The 12796-nt window shown below is 35.7% G+C and overlaps 1 long non-coding RNA gene across 1 annotated transcript; it reads right to left on the bottom strand.

The window, feature by feature from the left end:
- Positions 1-6508: 6508 nt before the first annotated feature.
- LOC127450084 (uncharacterized) lies at positions 6509-12084 on the bottom strand. Its single transcript, XR_007898906.1, has 4 exons — positions 9322-12084; positions 8313-8364; positions 7338-7398; positions 6509-6914 (listed from the first exon to the last, which is right to left on the bottom strand). It is a non-coding gene; the product is annotated as an uncharacterized LOC127450084 (long non-coding RNA).
- Between the last annotated feature and the right edge of the window lie 712 nt (positions 12085-12796).

Below are 12796 nucleotides of genomic sequence, written 5' to 3' on the forward strand. Positions count from 1 at the left end.
ATTGGACCAAAAACCTCTAAAAATCAGCCCCTAAAATATTATTTGACTCTGGATGTACTGTTATATTGTTTTCTACATAGAATAACTTAGGTGTAATATTTGATACCTATCTGTTCTTTAAAAATTTAATTTCCAATGTTTGTAGAACAGCATTCTTCCACCTCAGAAATATTGCTAAGACACATGCTCTCTATTACTGATGCTGAAAAACTAATTTATGCGTTCATGACCTCAAGACTATTATAATGCATTACTGAGAGGATGTCCTGTAAATTCAATAAACTTCAATTGGTTCAAAATGCAGCAGGGGGTGCTTGTAGGGGGGCAACTGTATTATACCTTAAATGTCCCCTGTAAAACATTATTTGCTGTTTTAATATTTGTGGACATGCAATTCTTTAAGACAACCAAATATTCACCAAATTTGAGTAAAAATTTTACAATTGTAAAATGTATAAACAAACAGGCTCATGACAAATGTTTAAATACATCCTAACATTTTGGTTTTACCCACAAACTTTAAGCCATGTTGCCATGCTGTTCTTTAGAATGACTAATGCAGTAAAATTCTTGGGTAAAATGAATGATAGGCAACATCAAGATTTTATGTTAGAATTTAATCAGTAGGCTATAATCACATGTACAGGTCTTGTACTGTAATTTAAGCACATTTTTAAATTCACTAGTTACTTTTAAATGGTCCATTGTAACAAGTGAATTTTTAAATGCATGTATCCATCTCAATTACCATGAGTTTAAAAAAAGTTGCATGCATCATAATTATAAGTGACCAATAAGATGGCTTATGTTTTTTGTAATTATTATTATTTTTTTTATTATCATTAATATGTCTGGCAGTAGCTGCATCCAAACCAGGAAAATGCTGCCTTCGGAGGCTGTGTATCGAGGCAGGATGAAAATAAGGTGCTTTTCAAACTGTCTGGAGAAAAGTTTCCATAAGAGTTCCATTCATTCAAAACCACTGTCAGTTAAGCTATTAACTGATTAGGCAGCAAGTCAGCTGCCTACGTTTTCGAATGCAGCCAGTGTCTATGCGCATGTCTTACTGAGAGCACTAGTGTGCACCTCTTATTAGAGAATGCTGTTGCTCAATTCTCCATTATTGAGCACATGTGTGCCTCTCCCTTGTGATTGGTGCACTGCGTGTTAAGTATTTGATTGATAAATGGTGTTCATAAAGAGGATGTTGTGTTTGTTATCTTCCCTGTAAACTATTTAGTGCTTCTCTTTCATTTTGTTTGCAAGAGAAGAAGCAGGATCAACTCTGCAGCTTTATTCTCTCTCCCGGTTAGTTGCGCGTTTGCTTTTTATTCTTGCGCCTGTACACAACAGTACCAATATTAATCTGAATATATTGTTAAATTGAAGTGCATTAGTGAGCCTTTCTCACTGCAGGTAAGGCATTTATTTGGGCTTTAGTGGAGTGGTTTATAAAGGGTTCCAAATTATTTTATGTTTAAGTGTATTCATAATAAATTTGCCATTGCAGGTGTGGTGTGGCCCTGTAAAATGCTAGCTGCTGGTTCTTCATACCTGTTTCTTTACATCTGTTCCTGCATGCTGTTTCATCAGAGATGCTTCATTGTTTGTTTTTCCAAATTTGTTGCACTACATTTGTCTTGTTCCTGCATTGTTCAGTGCAAAACATTAAAATAAAGACAATGGAAAAAATACCTCATTATAAATAACATAAGCCCGACAGATACATATCCAAAAAATATTTTATAACAAATGCTTGCCAAATGAGACAGATCTCTAATGAGTTGGGCTCAGGTCCGTTCAATAAGGCAGAAAATCTGATCCAGATCGGGTTTCGTGATAAAAACGCTGGAAACTGCGCTATAAATGTAACTTAATTTACACTTACACCAGCACTTATAATCCACAATGAGTAGAACTGAAACTGGAGCTGGCAGGTCCAAAGATGTGAAACTAACACTGAGCTTCTACCTTATCTCCAGAAGTTGTTGGCTCGCTATTTGTTTGACATTCAGTTTATCCTTCCCACGCTCTCTTGTGCCGACAATTTTACAATGATATCATTAGCACAGTTAGGTTAAAGAATGTATGATTATCATACAGGCATAAAACACTGAACTCAAACGGTGAACACTTATTCTAGCTGGAGAATTATGCCTAAAAATGCTCTGATGGGCTTTCATTAACTAGCGCTTGTAAGGGACCGCCTGGAAATTCCAACCACAGCACTAAAACGTTGGAGGTGTCCAAGTATTTATTAATTAATTAATACAATTAAAGTGTAAGTTATGCATACATGTGTAAATGTTTTTTTTTTTGTTTGTTTTTTTGTTTGTTTGTTTGTTTTTTAAACTGCAGCAACAAAAACAGCAAAATATAGTGGTTCAATTATTCTCAGAGGCTACAAAAATCAATCTATAGAGGATAATCCGGATTGAATCTTTTGATATGCAGCTACATCATTTCTAATAGGTTGCAGTATTTGTGACTGTTTATTTTAAAAGAACACAGAAGTGAGCTTGTAATGGGTAAAGAATGGGCAAGGTCAAGGCGGGAACCGGCAGAACAGTCAACTTAATTTTAATGACAGAAATTCAACTTATAACAACATAAAACAAAGACGCACACACATACAGCCACCGTGCGTGTCTCTCTCTCTCTCTCTTGAACTGGCGTCTCCAGCTCCCCTTTTATCTCACTCTCCCACTGATAAGCTGGCTCAGCAACAGCCGTGCACCCTCACGGCCCGGCCATGCCCTCCTCCTCATCACACTGTTCTAAGATCACAGATTTAGCAAAGGGGATTTTCCTTGCCATATTACTGGGCTCCAGAGACCAAATTATTTTGGAGGAATAGCAGATTGAAAATCACATCTGTCATGTTATTCTCCTGCTGAAGACTTTGGAAGAAAAAGTTTCTATTAATATTTTGACAAGAACACACTAAGATAAACATACATCAAATGAAACCTTTCAATGACAGAAATCATGGAAAAGACTGTAAAGTTTATGTCCTATTTGCCTTCTGGTTTGCCAGTATCAGTATCATTTTTGGAATGGCCTGTCCAGAACCCTCCTATAAATTAAAAATATAGAATACATTATAGATGAAAACTAATTTGTAACTTCATTCAAATCTGATTGCCTATAAAGGGATATGGGAGAGATATCATAAACTGGAAAGTTGAAATTAGAGTGTTCTCTATAGACAATTTATAATGATTATGAAGTGTCTGGTGCATTGCAGTCCCAAGATTTTTTTTTTTTCCTTTGTCTGCACTTTCAAGTTAATCAAAAACAAGAACATCTTTAGTAATGAGTCACTCTACCTCAAAGGTTACCACCACATCTAATTCAAAGAAAAAGTACAGAGGAAAATAATGTGATTTTTTTTCTCTTTAAGTGAGGTTAGCAGGTTGCAGTCACAGCTGTTAACTGTTACTGTAGTAGCAGCATATATGCCTTTCCAAGAATGCAGTATTATGAACATACTAATTCAAGTTTTTGTCTTCCTACAAATGTTCATACCTAATAAATCCTACTTGAGAGACATACATTTATTAAACATAACAAAAATTTATCTTGGGGTTGGTATTTATTTATTTATTCAGAGTAAAAGAGCCTGGAAATGTAAGCGCAGCATAGTTCTAGTGGGAAGACTAGCAGCTGTACATCATCGTGCCATTAGCTAGGTAACACCTAGCCAATCACATGTAAGCCATTGCTTTGTAAGTCTGCTCACAATCTATCACATTGCTGTTTCAGTGTGCTAACACGGCAACCTCCACCACCCCACCATCACCAGTTTAGTCCCGTCCTGCACGGGGGTAGGCTCCTCGCCCCTGCCTCCTATCTCTGGCAGGATATGATGGTTCCGAGTACAACTTCTTCAGACCACCAGACGGGGCTTTCGCCAAAGAGAGACATTACATTTCTGTTTTAAATTCATCAAATAAATGTCATCTTAAATTTCACTCAAGTCTGCAAGTCTTCCTGATAGAAGTAGAAATAATTTTAAAAAGACAATGCTGGTAATTTAACCAGCTGTATGCTTAGAATAAAAGTAACTATAAATACCAAACGTATCAGTTCAAAGTATGTGTTAGTTTAATATATGTATTTAAGCAATATCACACGAGTAAGAGTACTACATCAGCGCTGCTGTCATTCAGGCGCAGGCACGAGGCCACAGGTCGAGTGCCGTAGATAATCATAGCAGTGCTGATTTAGGGCCATATAGCAAGATTGCGAGTGTGATATTGCTTATATTCAACAGTTCAACGAACAAGTAAATAAAATAAAAAAAATTTGAAAAACTGAATAAAGTCATAAAAAATGCATTTGTGTATGGAACTACTTTCTTATGCCACGAATCAGAATCTGCCATTGCTGGTTCAAAACAAATGATGTGTTCAAGCCTCCCAAAAGCATCACTTTAGAAGTATTAGTATTTGGATAAAATAAAATTATTTTGCGGGAGATGAATGTGTAGTAAGCTCAATCTAGCTTTATAACTGTCAATTTACATACTTAATCTCCATATCTAAATGCTAGCCTAAATGCTAGTGTTTTAGTGTTGACTGAACAACTGATCCTGTTGATAGATTGAATTTATTTTTGTTGTGTAGGAAATAATGATGTCTAGCAGCCACACAATAAACTGTACTGTACAAAAAGGGAAGACAAGCACATTCTGAAAAGACACTCAAAAGAAAGTGAACTGCAGGCAGAAAAAATGCAGGAAAGAGGAATATCATAATACAATTAATTTCAAACGTGATAAAACATCTCACTACTGTACATGTCTCATCTAATAATTATGGTCCTTCAATGTAGAATTTATCCATTTAGCATCACAGCATGAAAACAGTTGTAAACATCGTCACAGACAGACAGTTCAGGTAAAACACTGTTCCATTTTATACTTAGTAATAATGTCATTTCAATACATGTAAAACATTCACAAAGGCCAACGCTGTATAGAAATGAACAAACTCTCAAAATGTCTAATGAACTTTCAGCACATGTACACACATGTTAGCACAATAATGCTATAGTTTATGTCATTCATTGCGCTCCGTTTCTGGATGTCTATCGTAGCCGGACCATAACAGTGGATAATATAAGTAACCCCCACTGTTGACTTCATGCCAATAAAGTGAAAAGAGCACACAAACTAATTATTCCAAAGCTTTTTCAAACAGATGTTTCTAAGTCAATCCTTCTGTAGGCAGCCGATGGAAGAAGCAGCATCTGGGACAGGAGCGCTTTGCTTTGAGATTGGTTTCTGATCATAACTATGCTGTTTTAGATAAAATTTTGTTCTGCTTGATTATTAGGATAACCATTAACTGCACACATTGTCCGGGGAATTTTAAAGACATCTTACAATATTTAAAAAGCAAGAATCTAACCGCATGACACGCAAGCAAGCAGTGCCTGACCAGCCAATCGCACTTCTGCTAGCCAACCGGAAATTCCGCCCACCTAGCGAAATACAATGTACTTGCAGGAATACTGTGGATAGAAACCGCAATCTCCTCCGACATTTTGAACAGTAATTTCTCTCCAATGTGGAAACTCCGGTAAGAGATTAATCAGTCTGTTGTGTCTCTCAGCTGTGATGAGCCTTAATTCTGAAGTTGTTAGTTTAAAGCCATTTAAAGCTATGTCCTAGTTTTAGTAGTGTAGTAGTAATAGAAGCGATCATTGAGTGCTGTTGAATGTAAACACTGACTGATGCGGACTAACTAGCTCAAATTACACACAAAAATGGTCTTTTGCCTCCATCTGCTGGCTAAAAAATGTAATGTCATAAAATTAAACGTAAAGAGACAGATAGCAAGATATGTCCAGCTGCAGACCCGCAGCACCAGCAGTTTCAGGAAAGCAGCTCCAGGCCGGCAGTCACTGGGAGCCTATATGGTCTTAATAGAGTAGCACCACCTACAGATTTGAAGCGTAATTTTATTTTATTAGATGTAATATGAGCTATTTTCGCATGGATTTTGATTGGATTGATATCCACAATATTTAACGACAATACTTTTAAATAAGGTCACTTTTCAATTCATATATGCATAAGGTATCATGATGTACAATGAGCAAAATTTAAAAACATATTTATTAATCTTGTTTAATGTTAATGGATACAAACACAATAGTTCTTTGTTAGTTCATATTGCATGTACTAATGAGAACATATACAAATTTTGAATTTAAAAATCTATTAATCAATGTTGAAATTAGCATTAACCAAGATTAACAAATGCTTTAAAAAGTATTGCTTATTGATATTCATTTTAACCAATGCAGTTAACTAATGTAAACTTATTGTAAAATATTTCCCATTTGACTGTATAATGAGATAATATTATTTCCTTCATGTTCATGTTGTTACAAATAGTACTTAAAGACACAGAGTATGGGCATTTAATGTCAAATATACTGTGTTTAATCATATAAAATTCAAAATAGACATTCAATACAAAGCCTAGAACAAGTGGAACGTGCATTTCTCTACATAAAAACTAATAAGACATTTCAATAATAAGAAAATAGAACTAAAATAATAATAATAAAACTTGTAAACATCAGCATAATTTTAACAGAAACACTCAAACTTTATACAACAAATAATCAACTTAAAACTTATCAAAAGAACAAATGACTCTTAGGCCCGTTTTATCATGGCATTCCTACAGAAAGAACTCCATGTCATCCCTGAAAAGGAAATTAAATGTAAAGGGCTCTCTGGAAAGTTCTGATTGTTCTAGAAGTTTGTGGAGGGCCTTTTCCTTGTCCTCTTCATCCATCTTTAGGAAAAGAGGCTCTTCCACTGAGCCCCTGAACAGTTGTTTGTTTGCATGGAGCCATTTCACAGCTGTTTTTATGTCTAGTATTACTGGGAGCTCCTTCGGTAGAGAATGGTAAAGAAAGATTTAATTTTTGGTTTTAATATTTGCAATATATACCGTGTGTGTGTATGTGTGTGTGTGTGTGTGTGTGTGTGTGTGTGTGTGTGTGTGTGGGCGGGTTTGGGTAGTTTACGAGGACTTTTTTTTTAGGTTACAAACTGGTAATTACAAGGGTATGTGTGGTTTATGAGGACATTTCTAGTGTCCCCAAAATTAAAATTGCTTAAAAAAACATACTAAACGAAGTTTCTTTGAAACTGTACAAATGCAGAATGTTTTTTGTGAGGGTTAGGTTAAGGGGTAGGGTTAGGGGATAGAATCTATAGCTCGTATAGTACAAAAATCATTATGTCTATGGAGAGTCCTCACAAGGATAGCCACACCAACATGTGTGTGTGTGTGTCTATATTTGACACATACCTCATTGCTGCTGGGCGTAGCTTGTTCTCCACTTGGAAGTGCCTCCTGAAGGGTTTCTGAGCTGTAACATAAATTTTTTGGTTAATTTCGAATTGCTGGGGAGGGGTGCAATGTAGTGTGGGCTGGAAGGCAATAAGGAGATATCTTTCAGAGAAAACTCCAAAGTTCTCCAAAGAATAAGAGTCCACCTTCTCATTTTATTTGGAAGGCCACACTTGAAGACTTCTTTAAATCTTTAAATATCAACTGCTACAACAGCATGAAGGCAAATTACTTGAAGTGGTAATTTCTTACAGATGTAAAATCAAAGGGTGCTCCTAAGACAATGTGCAAAGATTTAATTATTATTATTATTATTATTATTATTATTATTATTATTTACTATGCATTTACTTTTTTTTCTTTTTCTTGAATTTTGTTGTTGTTGTTTTTCAGTATGCTCTACAAACTGAAAAACAACAAAAAAAATTCAAGAAAAAAAAAGTAAATGCATAGTAAAAAATAAATAAATAAATAATTAAATCTTTGCAAATACTGTATGTGTTTACAGTATCATACATATGTCAGGTTAAGCATGTTCCATAATCTTCCAGTTGAGCTACAGAGCTCCTGTATTTTAACTGGTAGAGATAGAGCAAGAGTGATGGTAGTGCCAATGTTTTGGGTTCCCAGGAAACACATAAATTGATACAGTCAATACATTGAATGCACTGTAATTTGCTTTAAATAAAAGTCTCTGCCAATTTAATAAATATAAAAGCTTGTGTCCTTGTTCTTTTTTTAACAATTACTTAAAAAGCGCACCAATTATTAGTTTATTTATATCAAAACATGATTTGCCTCATCATCAACATGAAGACTCCACAGTCCACACAGCCAATCTGTTGGGGGGCATCCAAAAAAGGAGAAGCATGAGGTTATTAAGTGTAAGGGTTTGGCAGCTGTCCCAACTTTAGAGACCTCTTTATAACCAACCTTGTTTTTCAGTAGCATCCATGTGCCAGGTGCAATTTTAGCTGTCATCTTACTGCAACAAAAATACACAAATAATGAAAACTGATTTTGTTAACATACAAAGTTCCACTGTGCAGCACAGAATGAAAGCTCTGAATCCATGCAAATACACAGTAGCCCCCAGTAACTGGGTCTTTCAGAGGATGAAACAATTGTCACAGCATGCAAAATCAGAACATCATGCAAATAACCACTAATCAAGCTTCTTAAACCCTTGAATGGCACACTCTGAATGACAAACTTTGAACAGTGAACCTTGAACAGCGAACCTTGAACATGTTCACATCTATATTTATTTGTGCAACCTGAAAACTTTCACATATCGCTCATCACCCAACCCATAGGGATTGGTTGAATATAGGAAGTACATTTGCCTATCTTTAGGCTTCATGACCTGTGAAATACAGTGTTAAAAGGTTTGAATCATGAAATTATAATTCTGAATTGTGAAAAGAAAATGCAGGTAGTTTGCAGGCACCAATGCAAAGTTACATTAAGTAACCAAATTCCAAATAACTTACAACATCCAGTGTCCTGGCTTCCAAGCAGGGAAGACAATACAATCTTTGAATGCAATGTAATCCTAGAGATAATTTTAAAATAAATATTTGAATAAAAAGGTTTCCAGTCAGTTGGTTTTAAATTATTGGTTCCTCCAGTTGGCCTTACTGGAAATGACAACAATGGGTCCAAATTATTTGGAGGTAACCAGGTTACCACGACATACGCATTAGTTGTCCACACTTCCATTCCCTACAGCATGACATACCATTGCAAGAGTGTTCACAAGCTAGACAATTATGTCTCCAGCTATTTGAGAAGTGCAGCTTTACCAAAACTTTCCCATTCCTTAGCCACCAATGCAATTACCTCAAGATAGCTGTTTGCAATCTGCAAAATTTGTTTTAAGAAAACTGTTAAAGTTAACAGTCATTGACATCTATTTCAAAGTTATTGTATGTCAACTCACTGTTGCCTCCAACTGCTCATTGAGACCCAGAGTCCAGAAATCTTTCCTTTTCAGGAGAATGTTGTCAACTTCAGCAATAGTCTCATCTGGATTGTCTGTACTCAAGGACCCAGTCAAGCTTAAAGACAGATAAGAGAAGCAAAAAATAAATAAATAAATAATAATATTTTGGTTCGATTCATAAGGCACATTATGTGCTATTGAGACATTAAATAAAACATAAAAATGAAAACTGTCGTTCATGTACCATTGCTGATTGCCTATGACTTGGCAGACAATCCCAGCACACTCTACTGGCAGACAGGTGTTTGATGTGACACCATTTCATTGTTCTTGTTTTCATTATAGTGGTGAATTATGGTCCTCATTTGAAACAGATGTTTTGATGGCAGAGACATGTTCAAAAAAAGAGTTGTTTTTCCTCAACTTTGAGAACAGTTGCTCTGCAACCTGGCTAAATCGGTCGGCCAATATTATCGGCCATTATTAGCCTTTCACAGATATATCGGTATCAGCGTATATGTTTACCGATATGCACAGATAAGAACTTTTTTTCAGAACATAAATTATAAAGCAGAAAACAATGCTTTAGAACTGGTGTCATAACGTATTTTGTCCAGCAGAGCGAGCTCTGACTCCACTGTTTACAGAGCTGAGCTGACGTGGTTCTGCTGATGGTGGTTCTACAAACAGTGTGGAGTTAAGCGGTGTGGAGTTAAGTGGTGTCTTCACAGTAAGTTGCTAACTAGTTTGTGAAATACATATTGGAATGTTAATAAACAATGACCCCATAATTTTCCCTTTTCAATATAATGTTAACCCTGTCCCTGACAACCATGTCACTCATGTTTATCACATCTGTTTGCTATGTTAGCCAGCTATAGTTTGTCAGAGCATCTTTTTGCAGCTCAGCAGACAACGGTGCGGTGGTGGATTGTGTCTGTTGAGTGTTGATTTCACGCTACATTGTTACCTAGTTGGTATGACACAATACTAGAAAGTAAATAAACAACATCCATCTTTTACTCTCCGTGACAACGAGCTTATAGCTAACTAGCTAATCATGCAGCTACTTTCATTGCTTGTCAGCTGAGTGGAAGCTAATGTGTAAACATGTATTCACCAAACTGTTTTGTTCAGGATTCGCAGTTTGGTACTCCATTCAACTGAACAATTCCAGTCATTGCATTTATAAAATGTAATATTTAAAAGTCTGGTTTTCCACCGTTGAATGTTTCCCCTGAACTTGTATGGCAGAATACGGTGTAACACTGCTGCCGCTCTTTATCTCTTGAATCGGCAGGTGTAAATGCTTCTTGTTTTACAACCTGCCCCTAATTGACTGGCAGTATTAAAATAATCAGCATTTGACTGATACTAAACAGTACTACTGATGTTTATTTAGCTATTTATTTTATTTATATTTATTCTTTATTTTAATGGTCAGCCATTGACTGATACTAAACATACAGTACTGATTTTTATTTAGCGATAATTTTAATTTACACTTTATTTAAATGGTCAGCCATTGACTGGTACTAAACATACAGTACTGATGTTTATTTAGCTATTTATTGTATTTTGATTTATTTTCTCAGTGTTCATTTCTAGAATTTGTTGACAATGTATAATAATAATGTCAAATATTCTTTGATAAAAATATTTGTTTAAGAAAGCAGCCTTCTGAATACCTTTGCATAGTCATATCGGTGCAAAATCAGTGCACAATCCACATAGAAAATGTCCATTCCAGTTCAAAAATTAACTATATCGGCCACCATATTGGCAATCGGTGAATTTTCCCCTCTAAAATCGGTATCGGTCTCAAAAATTCCATATCGGTCGGCTCTACTGGCTATTTACTTTGCCAGCTAGCTGAGGAACTATGGTAAGCTTCCTCAGAACATCTCTACTGTCTTTGGTATTGCCCTCATGAAAACGGTCAGACAATATGTAATGATCAGAAGAACCTGTCACTGGGTGTCCATGAGGATCTCTCACTCTCTTTTTTTCATCCAGCCAACACAGACACTTTCAATTACCCAGACTTGGCCAGTTCTATGTTTGCTTCAGTGGGTTCCACTAAGAGTCCTTCATATGGACAATTGGGAATGTTTTCTGGTGCCCTTAGATTGGTATGTGTTGCAAGACCCCATGCAAAGTCATAAATTATGAAGTTAGGCATATGTTTCCATGATAACAATAAGTCAGCAAAGTCTTGAGGGCTCTCAGCTCGAAGACTGCATTTTAGACTGTAAACATGGGCATATGATCACTCCCCAGCCTCCTAATACAGGATGGAAAAAGACAGAAGATTCAAGACTTTAAAAAATAACATTCAATAATAAAAAAAAAACACAACATTCCAAAAAGGGTTCACATATTGGAAATATATTGACCACAATATCAAATATCATATTTTGGCAATACCAAGCAAAACAGTATTAGAAATTAAGATCACCAGAGGCACCCCAGATTTTTTTAAAGATTTTGTCATATGTCTGCCTGGATTAAAATTCATTAGACAATCTGACGAGGAGGTCATTGCGAGATCCAGTGGACTTCAAACCACATTCTTTGCATAACCTTCTAATGACATTAACCTACCAAAAAAATATTATTGCATATAGAGTACATTGTAAAGAAAACATATTAATAAAAATAATAATAATAATAAAAAAGTTCTACTAACAAACCAACCTTTTGTTTTAGAAGTTCTTCCTTGAGCCTCTCCTCTTTAACTGTAATTCTCTGATGCAGACTTTGAAGCATGAAGTTTTTCAAACTCTGTGTTCAGCTCAGTGTCTGAACAACGTGTTCTTGCCAATCCAAGGAGCCCAGAAGTGATAAGTAGGTGGAACTGCAAATGGATTATGTCTAGCACCTAAAACAACAGCATTAAAAAATAATCAGTTGTTGCATTCTTTTGTTTTCTTTGCAATATAGTGTATTAAACACTATATGTTTGTACATACTTGCAACAAATCCTCGCCATACCATCTCTTTGGACAATGCTTCCCAGAATGTTTCCAGATTGACCTCCCCTTGAAAGTTCTCTGGAGGTACTTCTATGTCACTTACTGAAAAAAAACAACATGCATATTCCACTATGACAATAACAACATGTCAAAAAAAGATTTAAAAACAAACTGGGAAGTGAACATGATTACAATACACATACCTGAAAACTGGAAAACACCCTTTTTGTGTAGATCCATTATCACCACTGGGGGATGATCACCACAGGTAGTGAATTAATACTTGTACTCATAGTGAAAATAGGCATACTCAAAGTGTGAATAGGCATGTAGCACTGTGTTAGGGCTGAAATTATTAGTCAATGTTATTGACAACGTCGACAATAAAAAAAAATTGTCTACAAACATTTTCGTTATCGTATAGTCGTTTGATGTCATTTAATGTAACATGAGATCATATGAAACTCTGATGGCACAAGAGAGCAGCACTGCAGCTC

The sequence above is a fragment of the Myxocyprinus asiaticus genome, chromosome 13 (assembly GCF_019703515.2).
Source record: "Myxocyprinus asiaticus isolate MX2 ecotype Aquarium Trade chromosome 13, UBuf_Myxa_2, whole genome shotgun sequence".
Lineage (NCBI taxonomy): Eukaryota > Metazoa > Chordata > Actinopteri > Cypriniformes > Catostomidae > Myxocyprinus > Myxocyprinus asiaticus.